This window comes from Nuphar pumila, chromosome 16, assembly GCF_984573655.1.
Source record: "Nuphar pumila chromosome 16, dmNupPumi1.hap1.1, whole genome shotgun sequence".
Lineage (NCBI taxonomy): Eukaryota > Viridiplantae > Streptophyta > Magnoliopsida > Nymphaeales > Nymphaeaceae > Nuphar > Nuphar pumila.
Window position 1 is genome coordinate 42,496,847 of NC_143264.1, and position 16,230 is coordinate 42,513,076.

The following is a 16,230-nucleotide window of genomic DNA, read 5'->3' on the forward strand; positions in this document are numbered from 1 at the left end:
ACTTGACATATAACTGATGTGTCTGGAGGGTTTCTAAGACAATTTTCAAATGTTCTTTGTGTTCCTTCGCATTTTCTGAATATATCAATATATCATCGATGAAGATGATGACAAAGGAGTCTAAGTATGGCCTGAATACCCGATTCATCAGGTCCATGAATGCCGTTGGGGCATTAGTGAGTCCAAATGGCATTACCACAAACTCAAAATGCCCATATCTGGTTCGAAACTCTGATTTTGGGATATCTTCATCCTTTATTCTCAACTGGTGATAACCTGACCTCAAATCAATCTTAGAAAAGACTTTTGCTCTTTTCAGTTGATCAAATAGATCCTTAATACGGGGTAGAGGATATTTGTTCTTCACAGTTGCTTGGTTCAACATTCTATAGTCTATGCATAGTCTCATAGACCCGTTCTTCTTTTTCACGAAAAGGACTGGTGCTCCCCATGGAGACGTGCTTGGTCGTACAAAACCACGCTCCATCAGCTCTTGCTATTGCTTCTTCAGTTCTTCCAACTCTGCTGGTGCCATCCGATAGGGTGCTCTTGATATTGGCTTTGTACCTGGCATTAGTTCGATCCCGAACTCGACTTCCCGCTGAGGAGGAAGTCCAGGAAGTTCTTCTGGAAATACATCGGCAAAATCGCGGATGGTTTCCAGATCCCCAATCAGAGTCGACTTCATTTCTCCTTCGATCATACTGACTAGGAAAGCCATATCTCCCCGACGGAGATACTTTTGGGCCTTGAGGGTCGAAACAACCTTTTTTGAATATCTGGTCTTGCTAGACGAAATACAACCTCTGGCATGTTAGGTCGAGACAGGACAACCTTTCCTTCTCTACAGAGAATCCTGGCGTAATGTTCAAACAGCCAGTCCATACCTAATATGATGTCATACTCGGTCATATCGAGTAATACTAAATTAGCAGGTAGGTTGTGATTCCCTAATATGATCTCTACTTCTGGCATATAGTTCACACAGATTTCATTAAGCCCTATGGGGTTGTATACCACTAATTCATGGTTTAATGATTCAGTGGGATTACTAAGTTGTTTTGCAAAATTTACATATATAAAGGAATGTGAAGCTCCACAATCAAATAAGACAAGGGCAGCTTGGCCCGAAACAAGCACGGTACCTTGCACAAGGTTCCCCGTCTCCAGTTGGTCAGCTGTGGTGGCATACACGCGTCCTGCTACGCGTTGTGGAGCCGCCTGAGGCTGTGGTGGCGGTGCACGGTGTTGTTGAGGTTGTTGTCCTCCAGTACCACGTCGTGCATCATCGGCTTGCTTCTTCCGACACTCCTTGATATAGTGTCCCATTTTTTCACAGTAAAGACACCCTTCTGTCTCCCGGGGTGAAAGCGGTTGCACTTCTGACACCTCTGATTCTGCCCTGACATGGGTCTAGTACCTCCATTGTGCCTTGATTTCTTGGTTTGATGGTTGAAACGCTTCCCACCAAACCTCTTCTTGAACTCGGGTTTTTGAACCCCGATTTTTTTCTTTTGCGACTTTTGTCCCTCCTTCCAGTCGTCATCTAGGAGAGTCGGCACCTGAATAGCTTCATCGAGGTTCTTGGGCCCTCTAGTGTACAGACGGTTCCTCAAACCCGCCTTCAAGCCTCGAGCAAATTTCATTGCTCGATCTTCATCCGATGTATACACGTTCGGACAATATCATTCCAAATTGTGAAACTTAGTGATGTAATCGGCGAGGGGCATCTCGCCTTGTTGCAGATCCAAGAATTCCTGCATCTTCTTTGCCCTCTCGTGCTTGGGAAAATAGGTGGCATTGAAGACTTCTACAAATTCAGTCCATGATACTGGGCCGTCCTGGAACTTGACTGCCCTGGTGGTTTCCCACCACTTTTCAGCATAATCCTTGAGACGATATGTCCCAAAGTCCACCCGACGCTCCTCGGGCACCTCCAGTACACGAAAGATACGTTCGATCTCTCGTATCCAACTCTCAGCAGCTTCTGGATCCGTCTTTCCGGAGAAAGCATGAGGATCCATGTCCATGAATTTCTTGTAGGACATAGTCCCACCGTTTGTACTCTTCTTGTGGGCAACCTGATGTAAATTATTGTCCATCTGCTGCATTGCTGAAGCTTGTTGACCAACCACCTCTGCCAGGTTGTGCAATGTCTCCATTATGTCATTGCAACGATTTGACCACGTCATCTATGTGAATAAATCATTAAATAAAGAAAGAAGCAAAAAAAAAGAAAAAATGAATTTGTCACCATCCTCTATTTACAATTTCACAGAAACACAATATACAATTTTACTAATTTACTCCTAAGATATTAAAATCACATTATACCCTACTTACAAAGTCATCACGGTCGCTGGAAGAGCCAAGATCTCATGTTTTTCAGTCCCGCTCTGATACCAAAACTGTAACGCCCCAACTTTTTATAGTAAAAAATTTGGAGTAAATTTTTTTTTTTTTTTTTGAAATAGCGGAAGTAAGAAAAACACAAGTCGGGTGCATTACAGGGTAAAACAGAGAAGTATTAAAAGCATACCATTAATTAATTAAAGCATTAATGTCATTAATTACATCCTATGACAAAAATGTAAATCTACTAATCAGAGTTCAAACATAAAATACTGAATAAATAAGATCTCTTGGCTTTATCCAAAACGACACCCCGATGCTCCGATTTAGTTGCTTCCTGAAAAAAAAATTTAAAGCAGAAGGGTCAGACTCCCCTGTCTGCGTAAGAAGCATTATATTCATATGTGGTGCTCAGTGTCCTGTGTACAAATATGTGCAACATCTGTAGATATAACTAGCATGGAAATTTATACCATTTTAAGGAAAAGATTATGCTTTCTAATTCATGATACTGTGCAAAAGATAACTGAATTAAAGATACAATTATTCACATTAGCAAAATCTGTAGATTCTACAAGTTTTACGAAAGTCATATTCACAATACACCATTCTTCAAGGATGAGTATTTCATTTAACTTAAATTATTTAATGTTTATCTTACTCTTACCCTGTGGGTACGCACAGGCATAGACCTCATAGCAGACCGAGACCATACGGGGGTCTATTATTTAATAACCCGTATGACTAACCGTACGGATATCCAAAGGGGACGGTCAATGACCGAGAGAGAACTCCCCAGTGGCAAGAACAAGAATTAGGATGCACCCTGTACTTCTATAGAAGACTTGGATCTACCACCTAGGATACATTGGTAGTCTTGGCCCCCTAACTTCGTGGACTGGGGACTTGGTGAGACGCCTAGCTCTCACGAAAACAAGAATGTCCACGAAGCTTGTACCACCTACCCTCTCTAAGGTAGACCATGGGTCCAGTAACATACACCATCTTTCAGGTGTACCCAGAGCCCGGAGAATCGGGTAACATATATCGTCTTTCAGGTATACCCAGAGTCTCAAAGGTTTTATATTTCATTTTACATTTTCTTTATAACCAAGTGCGAGCTATCGCACTATGAGGGGTCCGGTAACATATACCTTCCTTCAAGTATACCCAGAGCCTCGTAAATCTCATATTTGATGATTCACATTCCTCTATTTGTTTCTCTTGTGCAAGCCCTCGCACCACAGGGGATTTCCAAAATCCCAAACCCGACTCAGGGTTCATACCAATTATATGCATTTTTGAGCCGTGGTGCCTATAAGCACCATCATGAAGTAATATTTCTCAGAATCTTACTCGACTCAGAACCCTTATTTTAATATTTGTTTTCGGATATGGCGTACACATTCGTACCCATAAAGTTTGCCATCTATGTGGTATATAGGCTTGGTCCTCTTACTAAATATATTTTTGAAAGGCCCATCCACGGTTTGGTGAAACCGGAAGCACATTCTTGGCACCCTGAGCTATTGACTCGATGTGGCCATGTAGCTGCCACCATGAGTCTGCGCGATTCAAAACATGCGACTCACTTGTCACCCACGGTTAGGGAGGAGCTGGACCACTCGGTTTGGTTATCACCCTTGCTCGGGTGAGGCTCCACTAACCTCCTGAAAGGAGGAGATTGACGGGATGCACCTCAACTATGGGGTTCAGCATTTCCTTTCAGGCTCGATTGGCCACAATAGACCCCTATCAATCTGTTGTATGTTACAAGTAGTGGCCAGCATTCTGGTCACAGCATATACACCCAATAACAGCGTTTCAACGGTGGTTACCAAGGCTACAGGTTATAAATAAAAGCATTAAGAATAATCCAGCAATTTAGATGGTTGGGTTCACCCCATCAAGGAACGTTCAACCTTAGCAACAACTATAAGTTACAAGAACAAGATTATAAATAAAAACATTAAGAATAGTCCAGCAATTTAGATGGTTGGGTTCACGCCATCAAGGAACGTTCAACCTTAGCAACAACTATAAGTTACAAGAACAAGATTATAAATAAAAACATTAAGAATAATCCAACAATTTAGATGGTTGGGTTCACCCCATCAAGGAACGTTCAGCCTTAGCAACAACTATAAGTTACAAGAACAAGCAGTTTCCTTTATATATATATATATATATATATATATATATATATATATATATATAACTAAGGCCCATATCAAAACCGTCTAATGATAACGATAAGACATTTCAAATAATTGGACGCCCTCTAGTGTGGATTTGGGTGTTTCAAAACAAAAACCAATATCCCTCAATGGTTATGTCATTCTCTGTAACCACCGTATAATCCATTGATTGTTCCTGGGAAACACATCACTATGAAGGTGCAAATGCTATAAACATGCGTACATGTGAAACTATATATATTTGAACCCCTTAACCACTATAATTATTACCATTGAAATTAACCCATTATATATATATATATATACATACATATATATATATATATATATCTTACACATGCTTATTAGTTCTTGTGTTTCATACATTTAATCTAAAAACCAGTACACCCAATTACATGACAGGATAAACCCCTTTCAAAACATTTTACGTATCACTGTGATATTCATGTGTGTTACCTACCACATACAATCGACATGTGCAGGAGTCCACAGTCATTTAATGATCCCACGCAAATCCCTTTTTCACAACACAACTCAGCCTTTTTTTTTTTTTATGATGATGTATTGGATGTTATCACATGAAAATTAACCCCACCGAAAACATCAACCAGGATGTGGTCTGTGTATATTACGGAGCATATAACTTAAATTTTCTAACAGCTATTGGAAGGCGAAATGATCGTCTCATCTCTGTAGAGCCGTGTGTTACAAATGCCCATCCAATGTTTAGGATGAGTTCACATCCAGCCCCCCCCCATCGCTCAGCCATCCAAAACCCAACGTTTTTTTTTTATCATCATCCTAGTCCAGAACTTGGACTCCTATATACCCATCCATGGCTGGCATGGTTTAGTACAAATTTTTGGGCAACATCAAGCCCATAAGTACTACAAGGCAGCGAGTACCACACATAAGTATAGTGCCCCTTACATCTTGTTGGAGCTTCAAGCGAACAAGGCGACACTTCTTCTTCGCGGAGCGGCACACCACTGTTGGCAATGAAGTCCACACGATCAGCAAGGGAGGTCGACACGTCCAGCTTCAATGGCCGACCACCACGGTGGAAGAGAAGGACGGATGGGCCAAAAACGTTAAGAGAGAGAGAGAGAGAGAGAGAGAGAGAACAGTCCAGCCGTTTTCTCCTTTCACCACATTTAAGTTACTTCCCTACTTAGGGAAACTTTTAATTTGTTTCAAAAAACTAATCTCCAGCCCACCTTTTTAGTGGGTGATTGGAGTTTCCAATACTACCCCTCCCTCTTATTAGCAAAGTTATTCAAACTTCAATTTTTTTTCTTTTATTGGTACCCTCCCCCATTTGGTGGGATTTTTTCTTGTTTTTTGAAAAAAAAAGAGGAGCCAAAACCACTCCAGCACGTTTTTGGTGGGAGGTGGTTATGAGGTAGAGTTTATTTATTATTATTTTTTTCATCATCCTCTTTTGGTGCAAAAATGAAAAATCCATGCACAGGGGGTTTTGAATCGGGGTCATCAACCTACGGGGTAACTAGCCCCACCACTTGTGCTACATTATTTCTCGTTGCAAAGTGTGTGAATTAAAGTGTATTTAACTCTTTTAGTCTTATTTCGGATTTTATGAAAAAAAAACAATGTTTTTCATTTCTACGTGGGCACTCCAAGGTTTTAAACTTGGGTTGTGGCTCCCCACAACCGTGCATCCTACCACTACACCACACCATCACTTGGTGTTTACTTTTGCAAGAAAATTCTATTTATGTCATATTTGGACGTTTTTTTTTTTCTTGTCGATGGATTTCTTCCATTTTCAGGTGGATTTTTCACCCGTTGGTTCTAAACTTGCCCTCCCTTACCTTAAATGTGTTTAAGATCTCACGCTACTATCCTGAAACCATTTAATTTATCATTGGGTCCTGTGAACCGGGTCGGATTATCGGATCTTGCCAAGATCCGGATCCAAATACCACTTTTGAGAGTTTGTTACAGGTTTCATTCTAGAAACCACAAGTCATAAAAAAAATTGTACTGCCTAACTTAAAATCTTACTATTTCACATAACTGCTCCCTTTTATTCATTTAGAATTTCATAAATTTCACGGATTTTACAGAAGTAGTCAAGAGATCTCAGTTTTTCAGTGTTTTCTGTTTGAACTCTGATTAGTAGATTTACATTTTTGTAATGGGATGTAATTAATGGCATTAATGCTTTAATTAATGAATGGTATGCTTTTAGTACTTCTTTGTTTTTACCCTGTAATGCACCCAACTTGTGTTTTCGCACTTTCGCTATTTTAAAAAAAAAAATTTACTCCAAAATTTTTACTATAGAAAGTTGGGGTGTTACAGCTTTGGTATCAGAGCAGGACTGAAAAATCGGAGATCTTGGCTCTTCCAGCGACCACGATGGCTCTGTAAGTATGTAGAAATGTGGTTTTTTTATTGTAGAGATAAAAACATATAATTGCATATTATATTTTCATGGAGTTACAACTAAGGTTAGAATGGCCTTTTACTTCCCAAACGAATGGCTTGGGTAAACCGTTGCAATGATTTATGGAGATGCTACATAACCTGGCTGAAGTGGTAGGCCGACAGACTGCTGTAATGCAGCTGGTGGGTGACAATTTACATCTTGTGACCCATTAGAGGATACATATAAGATTAGTGCCACCTAAAGTATGGTATATATTTTTCTAGATGGGAAACATGGATGCACTTGAGGGCATAGCTTCCCAAGTTAGTCTCGTGTCAACTCCTGCGAGAGTTGAAGTTCTGGAGCGAAACCCAGGGACTGCTCACGTATTTGACTTTCTCGAATAATCTTTCGAACATAACGTGAAAGCCTTGTCTGTGCCCGTTAAACCTTTGAGTTCCTCGTTGGAGGATGTTGTAGATCCTCAGTTGTTCTTGGTGATGAGAACGTAAATGATGTTATATGCTTAGCAAATGGCTTCTGGGTTGTCGATGATAGCAATTGACTCCTGAGAGGGTCATAGTTGGGGACTACATGACACCAGACTTCTGGGTGTTATGGCTTTTGAAAGAGCGTTGTGGGAATTCTTGTTTCCCAACCACAGTTGAAAGGGATTGTGGTGAGTTGAGTTGGCTAAGGTGGTGATTCCGGGTAATGCCAACGTTGTCATTAGGGTGGTGATGCTCTAATGATGTCATTAGAGTGGTGATTCTCTAATGAAGGTTGCTGGATTGGTGATTCTTCAGCGATGCCGTTAGAGTAGTAATTCTCTAACGATGCCGCTAGGGTGGTGATTCCCTAACGATGCCATTAGAGTGGTGATTCTCTAATGAAGGTTGTTAGAGTAGTGATTCTCCAGCAATGCCGTTAGAGTGGTGATTCTCTAATGATGCCGCTAGGGTGGTGATTCCCTAACGATGCCATTAGAGTGGTGATTCTCTAATGAAGGTTGTTGGAGTAGTGATTCTCTAGCAATGCCGTTAGAGTGGTGATTCTCTAACGATGCCGCTAGGGTGGTGGTTCCCTAACGATGCCATTAGAGTGGTGATTCTCTAATGAAGGTTGTTAGAGTGGTGATTCTCCGGCAATGCCGTCAGAGTGGTGATTCTCTAACGATGCCGTTAGGGTGGTGATTCCCTAACGATGCTATTAGAGTGGTGATTCTCTAATGAAGGTTGTTGGAGTGGTGATTCTTCAGCAATGTCGTTAGAGTGGTGATTCTCTAACGATGTCGTTAGGGTGGTGATTCCCTAACGATGCCATTAGAGTCGTGTTTCTCTAATGAAGGTTGTTGGAGTGGTGATTCTTCAACAATGCCGTTAGGGTGGTGATTCCCAAACGATGCCATTAGGGTGGCGATTCTCTAATGAGGTTGTTGAAGTGGTGATTCTTCAACAATATTGTTAGAGTGGTGATTCTCTAACAATGTCATTAGAATGATAATTCTCTAATGAAGTGGTGATTCTTCAACAATGCCGTTAGAATGATGATCTTCTAACGATGTCATTCAAGTGATGACTCTTTCTTTATGATATTGGAGTGTCAATTCTCCGAATAGTGTATTAGAGCAGAAGTTCTCTAACGTGAGTCATCTAGAATGGTGATTTTCTGACGATAGCGGCCTTATGCAGTGTCGCTTGAGGTCGTTCGAAGAATATATGTATAAAATGAGTTATTGCACCAATAATTTTTATTGTGGTACCGTTTGAATTGTGTATCGTACATTTGAGAACTATGAAAGATTGCTAAGGATATTACTTAGCAAGCATAATTGTGTAACCTAACGATTAACTATTATTATGCTTCTGTCCTGATAGATGGCATGGGAGGCCAGGTGCAACGACATCATGAACACTTTGAACAACCTTGCCGAGGTTATGCAACAGCAGGTGGTTGCAATGCAACAAGTGGGTGCAAACCTTCAACAGGTGGCCCAAGATAGGCAGAATATAGGTGCAGTCACTTACAAGCACTTTATGGAAATGGATCCTCCTGTTTTTAAGGGCAAGACGGATCCTAAAGCGGCTGAGACGTGGATACGTGAGATTGAACGTATTTTTCGTGTTTTGAATGTTCCAGAGGAACAAAAGGTGAACTTCGGTACTTATCGTTTGAAGGACCACGCTGAGAAGTGGTGGGATACAATCTATGCGGTCAAGTTTCAGAATGAAAAGGTTACTTGGGACGAGTTTATTGAGGTTTTTAACTCTGCATATTTCCCTAAGCATGAACGTAGTAAGAAGATGCAAGAATTTTTAGACCTACAACAAGGGGCATCAACACTGGCGGATTAAAGTTTCGTTGTCTGGAACGATATTGCCCAAATGTATACACCGTGGAAGAGGATCGAGCAATGAAGTTTGCTCGTGGATTGAAGCCAGCTTTGAGAACCAAGGTGTTCACACGAGGGCCAAAATCACTCGATGAGGCCATCGAGGTAGCAACCCTATTGGAAGAAGACTGGGTCAAAGAGCAAAAGAACCAATGGAATAAACCCGAGCAACAAATCAAGGTTTATGTGAGTACTAATGAGAAAAATCCTAGTGAAAGAGAGTTCACACCACCTATAAAAAAGAGAATGCGGCAGGAAGGCTACCTGAACCGCCAACAACAAAAGAAATCACAACAACCAAAGGTTCAACAAATTTGTCGATGGTGCGATAAGGATCATCCCTTCGGAGTTTGCCCTCTATATAATGGCAAGTGTTTCAAATGTGAGCAACCAGGACATATTGCTAAGTTTTGCTCGAAGAAGTCTACTGAAAATTTAGTTTAAGCTGATTCAACTCCATGGGAAGAAAAGACGTGCCAATAAGTAAGAAATACCATAACCTTTTTGTCGAGTGATGTTTGTGATTTCGCGGACGAAATCCTTTTTAAAGAGGGTAGGATGTAAAACCCATGAATTTTAAAGAATTTTCAATGAAATAAAAATGTGTGTTTACGTGAGATAATATGGTTTATGAGATATTCAATGTGATTTTGAGGCTTGTGGGCCAGTCGAGCAAACCCAATAACGAATACTGGAAAGGGTACTTGGATCCAGACTTTGACGAGATCCGATGATCCGACCTGGTTCACGAGGCCAAGTAAGGAAACCCGAAGGTGTCAGGATGATAGCGTGAGATCCGAAACACAATTAGAGTAAGCGAGTGCAAGTTTAGACCAAACGGTGAAAAATCCATGTGAAAACGAAAGAAATCCATCAACAAGAAAAAATGTCCCATTGTGACATAAAGAGAATTTTCTACAAAAGTAAACACCAAGTGATAGTGTGGTGTTGTGGTAGGACACACGGTGTGTGATACCAACACCCAAGTTCAAAACCCCTTGTGCACAGATTATTTTTTTTACAAGAAAGTGATGATTTCTACCTTGGTGAAAAGGGTAAAAACGTGGGATTAAGTTAAGCCTAAATTTTTGGCTTTTTCATCTAGCTCTACCAAGGATTGAGGAGAATCCCAGGTGACATGGAAGAGGGATACCCATAAAGCAAATAATGAGGGAAGTTAGAGGAAATCATGCGAAAGAGAGGAGGGGGCATTGTTGGAAATAGACATCACCCACCAAAAACGTGAGATTTGGGTGAAGATTTAATGCTTTGAAAATTTAGTAACTTCCCCCTAATTAAAGGAGTTAAATGAGAGATTTTGGTAACGAGTTAGACTAGACGTCTCTCTCTCTCTCTCTCACGGTGGGGGTCGACCTCCATAGTTGGTGGTGAAGTTTTCTATTGCTGCACGACTGGACTTCCATTGGCAAACGTAGTGTGCTACTCCAACGAAGGAAGAAGCGTTGCTTCGTTCGCTTGATGCTCCAACAAGAGGTAAGGAGCATTGCTATTTGTATGTAAGTGGTTGATGCCTTGTTGCACATCTATGTTGCAATATCATGGAGTTTACGCGACAAGCACCACCTATATGTAGGTGCGTTTAGGGCCTCGAGACTGAGGTGGCATGAGCTGAAACACCTACTCGCCAATAGGTCAATATGAAGTGGTTCAGCCAATGGTTCTCACCCTTGGCCAACATTGGGGAACTGTGGTGTTCTTAGTAAGGACATTATGTTCCTATGTGTATGCCTGGTGATGTGTAGTACTCATATCAAAATCTATAGTTCAAATCTATGTAGGGAAATGCATATATTTTTTGTATGGGCGTTAGCCATGACAGATTCAAGATCGAAACAATATTAAGTAGGTGAATGGCGTGGAACCTTAAGTATCTCGGATTATTATTCATGAAATTATTGTTTGGTTGTATTTTCTTGTTCAATACACCTTTCATACTTTATAGATTGAATGGTCTTAATCAAGTCTGAAGTTATGTATACGTGATTGTTATTTCACATCATGGTAAAATAAAGATATATCATTCCTATTGGGTAATTCGATTGAATTTAATGTTTTTGAGTGTGGAATGCACTCATATTTATAGTTGAAAGATTCTATACATTGAGGATGAAAGGGGTGGCAAAACAGTTCATTTAGAATGATCAAAATGTTTGAAAAATAAAAAGATACACTCTTTTAAAAGTTACAGAAAAACGGCAAAATTAGTTGACTGAAACAATAGTTAGTCGACTGATAATATGTTCAGTCGACTGATGCTAAATTTTTTCCAGAAAACAGATATTCTGATCAGTTGACTGATAAAACCTTCAGTCGACTGTTGCTAAATTTTCCAGAAAATAGACATTCTGTCCGGTCGACTGATAAAACTTTCGGTCGACTAATTTTATGATCAGTCGACTGATAAACCCTTCAGTCGACTGCTGCTAAATTTTTCCAGAAAACAGACATTCTGTCCGGTCGACTGATAAAACTTTCGGTCGACTAATTTTATGATCAGTCGAGTGATAAACCCTTCAGTCGACTACTGCTAAATTTTCCAGAAAACAGACATTCTGTCCGGTCGACTGATAAAACTTTCGGTCGACTAATTTTATAAAAAGGTAATGTTTCTGCTTAGAAGTTTTTAAGCAAAAAGGTTGGTCGACCGGTGAGTCTATTGGTCGACTAATAAACATGAAAAATTAAGTAAAGGGTTTTCCAAAATGATTTTCATGAAGGGTTCTTTTAGAAAAGTTTTTCTAAAGACTTTTTAGGTGAAATGCAATTGAAATATCTATGAAGGAAATAGTACGATGGTAAACTAAATATGTGATTCACATATGGACTTTAGGATTATGTCCAATACATGGAACACACATGATACATATATTTGCATAATGAAGATCATTTCTTGTTCAGGATAATATAAGAGTTCAAGAATGAACATGTGGTTTCGCTAAATGTTGGGAGTGCCAAACAAGCACTTAAGAAATGATAAAGTTGGATAATGCCATGTTGCGACGTAACCAGTGGGGGTATGAAACATACACTCGAGCTCATAAACAAATCTTAAAATGCCGAATGTATAAGTACTCGACACAAAGTCTAACCAGAATTCTAAGAAATTATGGTTGTCCCCTATTGGACTTCTAGTAAGTAATGTGCATACACTAAGATCACCCTGAATGTGGGTTGGGATTTCGGAAAACCCCTATGGTGCAATGACTCGCACTAAGAATTTAACAAAATACAAAATATGCATTACATAACCTAAATTGGGATTCCGGGTATACCTGAAAGATGGTATATGTTACTGGTTTCCCAGGGTTCTGGGTACATCTGAAAGACGATGTATGTTACTGGATCCAAACAAAACAAGAATGAAAATTATGCACATATATTATAATTATGGGATTCTGGGTATACCTGAAAGACGGTATATGTTACTGGTTTCTCGGGATACTGGGTATACCTAAAAACGGTATATGTTACTGGTTTCCCAGGTCTCTGGGTTCACCTGAAAGATGGTGTATGTTACCGGACCCCTTGTAGTGCGATAGCTCGCACTTGGTTATAAAGAAAATGTAAAATGAAATATAAAACCTTCGAGACTCTGGGTATACCTGAAAGACGGTATATGTTACCGGATTCTTCGGGCTCTGTGTACACCTGAAAGATGGTGTATGTTACTGGACCCATGGTCTACCTTGGAGAGGGTAGGGGGTATGAACTTCGTGGACGTTCGTGTTTTTGTGAGAGCTAGGCGTCTCACAGTATGGTCTTGGTTCGCTACGAGGTCTATGCCTGTGCGTACCCACAGGGTAAGAGTAAGTTAAGCATTAGATAATTTAAGTTGACTGGAAACTTATCTCTGAAGATATATATACTGTTGATTTGGCTTTAGTGAAACTTGTGGAATCTACAACTTGTACTAATGTAGATAAATATACCTTTAGTTCAATCATCTTTTGCATTGTATCATGAATTAGAAATCATAATTATCTTCTTAGAATGATATAAACTTCCATGCTAGTTATATCTGCAGTTGTTGCACATATTTGTACACAGGACACTCAACACCACATATAAATACATTGCTTCTTACGCAGACAGGGGAGTCTGACCCTTCTGCTTTAAATGTTTTTCAGGCAACGCATAAATGGAGCATCGTGGCGTCGCATTTGGAAGTAGTCAAGAGATCTCAGTTTTTCAGTGTTTTCTGTTTGAACTCTGATTAGTAGATTTACATTTTTGTAATGGGATGTAATTAATGGCATTAGTGCTTTAATTATTGAATGGTATGCTTTTAGTACTTCTCTGTTTTTACCCTGTAATGCACCCGACTTGTGTTTTCGCACTTCCGCTATTTAAAAAAAAAAAAAAATTTACTCTAAAATTTTTACTATAGAAAGTTGGGGCGTTACAAGCATAATATACGATGTAAACTGTAAATGAAACCACAAAGTATATAAAGGAAAACAAAAAAAAAATGTCGGGACGGGGTCATTCCTTTTGTTATTGCACGAGAGAGGGGTTGATGTTGTATAAACAACTCAACACCACTAGTTGTGCGTTAATGGGGCTGGAAGCAAGTAAACAAAAAAAAAAAGAAATCAGGAAAACCAGACGAGAAAGAATACTTACCTTAGTTTTCTTGGCTTGGGAAAGTGGACTCTTGTTTGTTCCACTGTTGGAATTATCTACTAGTGAATAAAAAGAGGTAACACAGAGGTGGAGAAGCGATGCGTGTAGGAGGAAATGGGGAGGTGAAACGCGATGGTCTGAGGGTTTCCCCTTAACCGATTTTTAAAGAGGGGGAGAAAGGATCCCGAATGGAGGTGGAGCGGTTAGGGATCGAGGGTGGAAAATGGAGGGGCGGGCGAGAGAGAGAGAGAGAAGGCCATAGTGAGAGAGGGTTCGAGAGAGACTGGAGGGAGGCATTGTCCTCTTCGTTTAAAACCCTAAAAGGAAGATTTTGCAACGTGCCCCCTTTACTTTCAAGATTTTACAAAGAGGGGGTTTTTAACAAAATTTCGCTAAAAAGTGCTTTTCATAAAACTCGATTTTCAAAAGGGTGCTTTTTAAGAAGCTATTTTTGCATTTTTTTCTTTTTCTATTTTCTTATTTTTTTGTTTTTTTCTTGACATTTTCTATATTTTTTTTGTATTTTTGAGGACAAAACTCTAAAAACTAAGGAATTTAAACTAATTTTGCAAAATTTCAAAATATTTTACAAAAGAAGGGTTTTTCTGAAAAATCAGAGTTATCTTGGGGAAATTTCTTCAGAAAATGGTTTTTGGATCCAGGTTTTGAGAAAATGTTTGAGTTTTGAAACTCGAATCAAGAAATACAATGCGATGGATCCAAACGGATGCTGGATGGACTGTCCGAGCTATTTAAAAACTATTTTTGGTATTTTCTGTAATTTTAATTTAAAAGTCGGACAATGAGACTCAAATTTGGATCTTGACAATGGATCCAGATCCGAAATCAAGTCGGATATATAAAATGAATTTAATTTCAGTAAAACTTAAGAAATGAACTAGTATTTAGATTTAACACTAACTTAATTACCCAAAAAATGGTGTTAGGGGCAAAAAGAGAATATTTAAAAGATTTTAAAAAATTTGGGGTGTTCACAGATGCCCCTCTTTGCTAGTAAGCCGGCAAAAAGCCGAGCTTAGTGGCAAAGATAACACTCCAAATTTTGAAAATACCCCAGTGAACAGATCTGAACTGGGTGTGGAAGAATTTATTTGGAAAGAGATGATTTTAGGCTTAAAATCTTATCCTGAATGACCTTGGGGAGACAAATCCTCGAAAATGATATGACTGAATAATAGAAATAAGGAAATCGTGATGGAACTTTAGGTGAAGATCTCGAAGTGATGGAAGATAAGAGTTTAGATCAAGTCTCAATAGTGAGGCGAGATCAGCTTTTTAGAAAGACTCAGGTTTAGCCCTTAACCTGGATGGGACGAATATATCTTAAAATAACCTGAATGGGGAAAGGAATATGAGTGGACCTCGATGGGACATTTTTGGGAAATGCCTCATAAGATGAAGCTCGAGTAGGATCCTGTCCTGGAGGGATATACAAAGCATGGATTCCTTGATAGGAAGAACCACGATGGGACTGAAAGAAAACATCTCATCAAAATGAAGAACCTCATCAGAACGAGACTCAAGTTTAACCCAAACCTGAAAAGGGAAGATACCCCGGGGGGCAAGGTTTAAGCTTAACCCTTAATCTGAAGGGGACGACCAACTGGAATCCTCGGATGAAGAAACCATGATGGGACCTTCGGAGTTTGGACGAACAAATCCCAAAGGGGTTTGCGAAAGGAGGAAGATGGAGTTCCCTAAAGCTTGAAAAAAGGGATGATTTTGGGCGTCCCATTGCTGAGACTGAAATAGCTTTTGAAATTGATGACCTCTCGCAGAAAATTCAGGTTTGACCCTTAACCTGAGTGGGAACGACCATACGGAATCCTTGGATGAAGAAACCGTGATGGGACAGGAAGAGATACTTCAACTGGATGAGGCAACTCTTCTGGAAGATATAAACAACTCTAGGTTGCATAAAAAATGAATATTGAATATTTATTTCATTTTTGGAATAGCAAGATAATTTTGCCAATAAGATAAAATTATAGTTGACTCAAATGCTTGAGAATGTGCACGTATGTGCAAAAGACATTCCCTCTTTTACCTAGAGTATTTCCTCCAATGAGGTTAACTCCTTGGTCTTAAGAGTCAAATTCAAAATTTTAGCGCTGATGATTTTCTTCAAGGATGCTATCCATTTCCTTGATATGAGAAGAGAAGAGATATTCTCAATTTCATAAAAGCAGGTAGTGAAAAGATATTGATAAAAGAATTTTGCATGAGAAAAG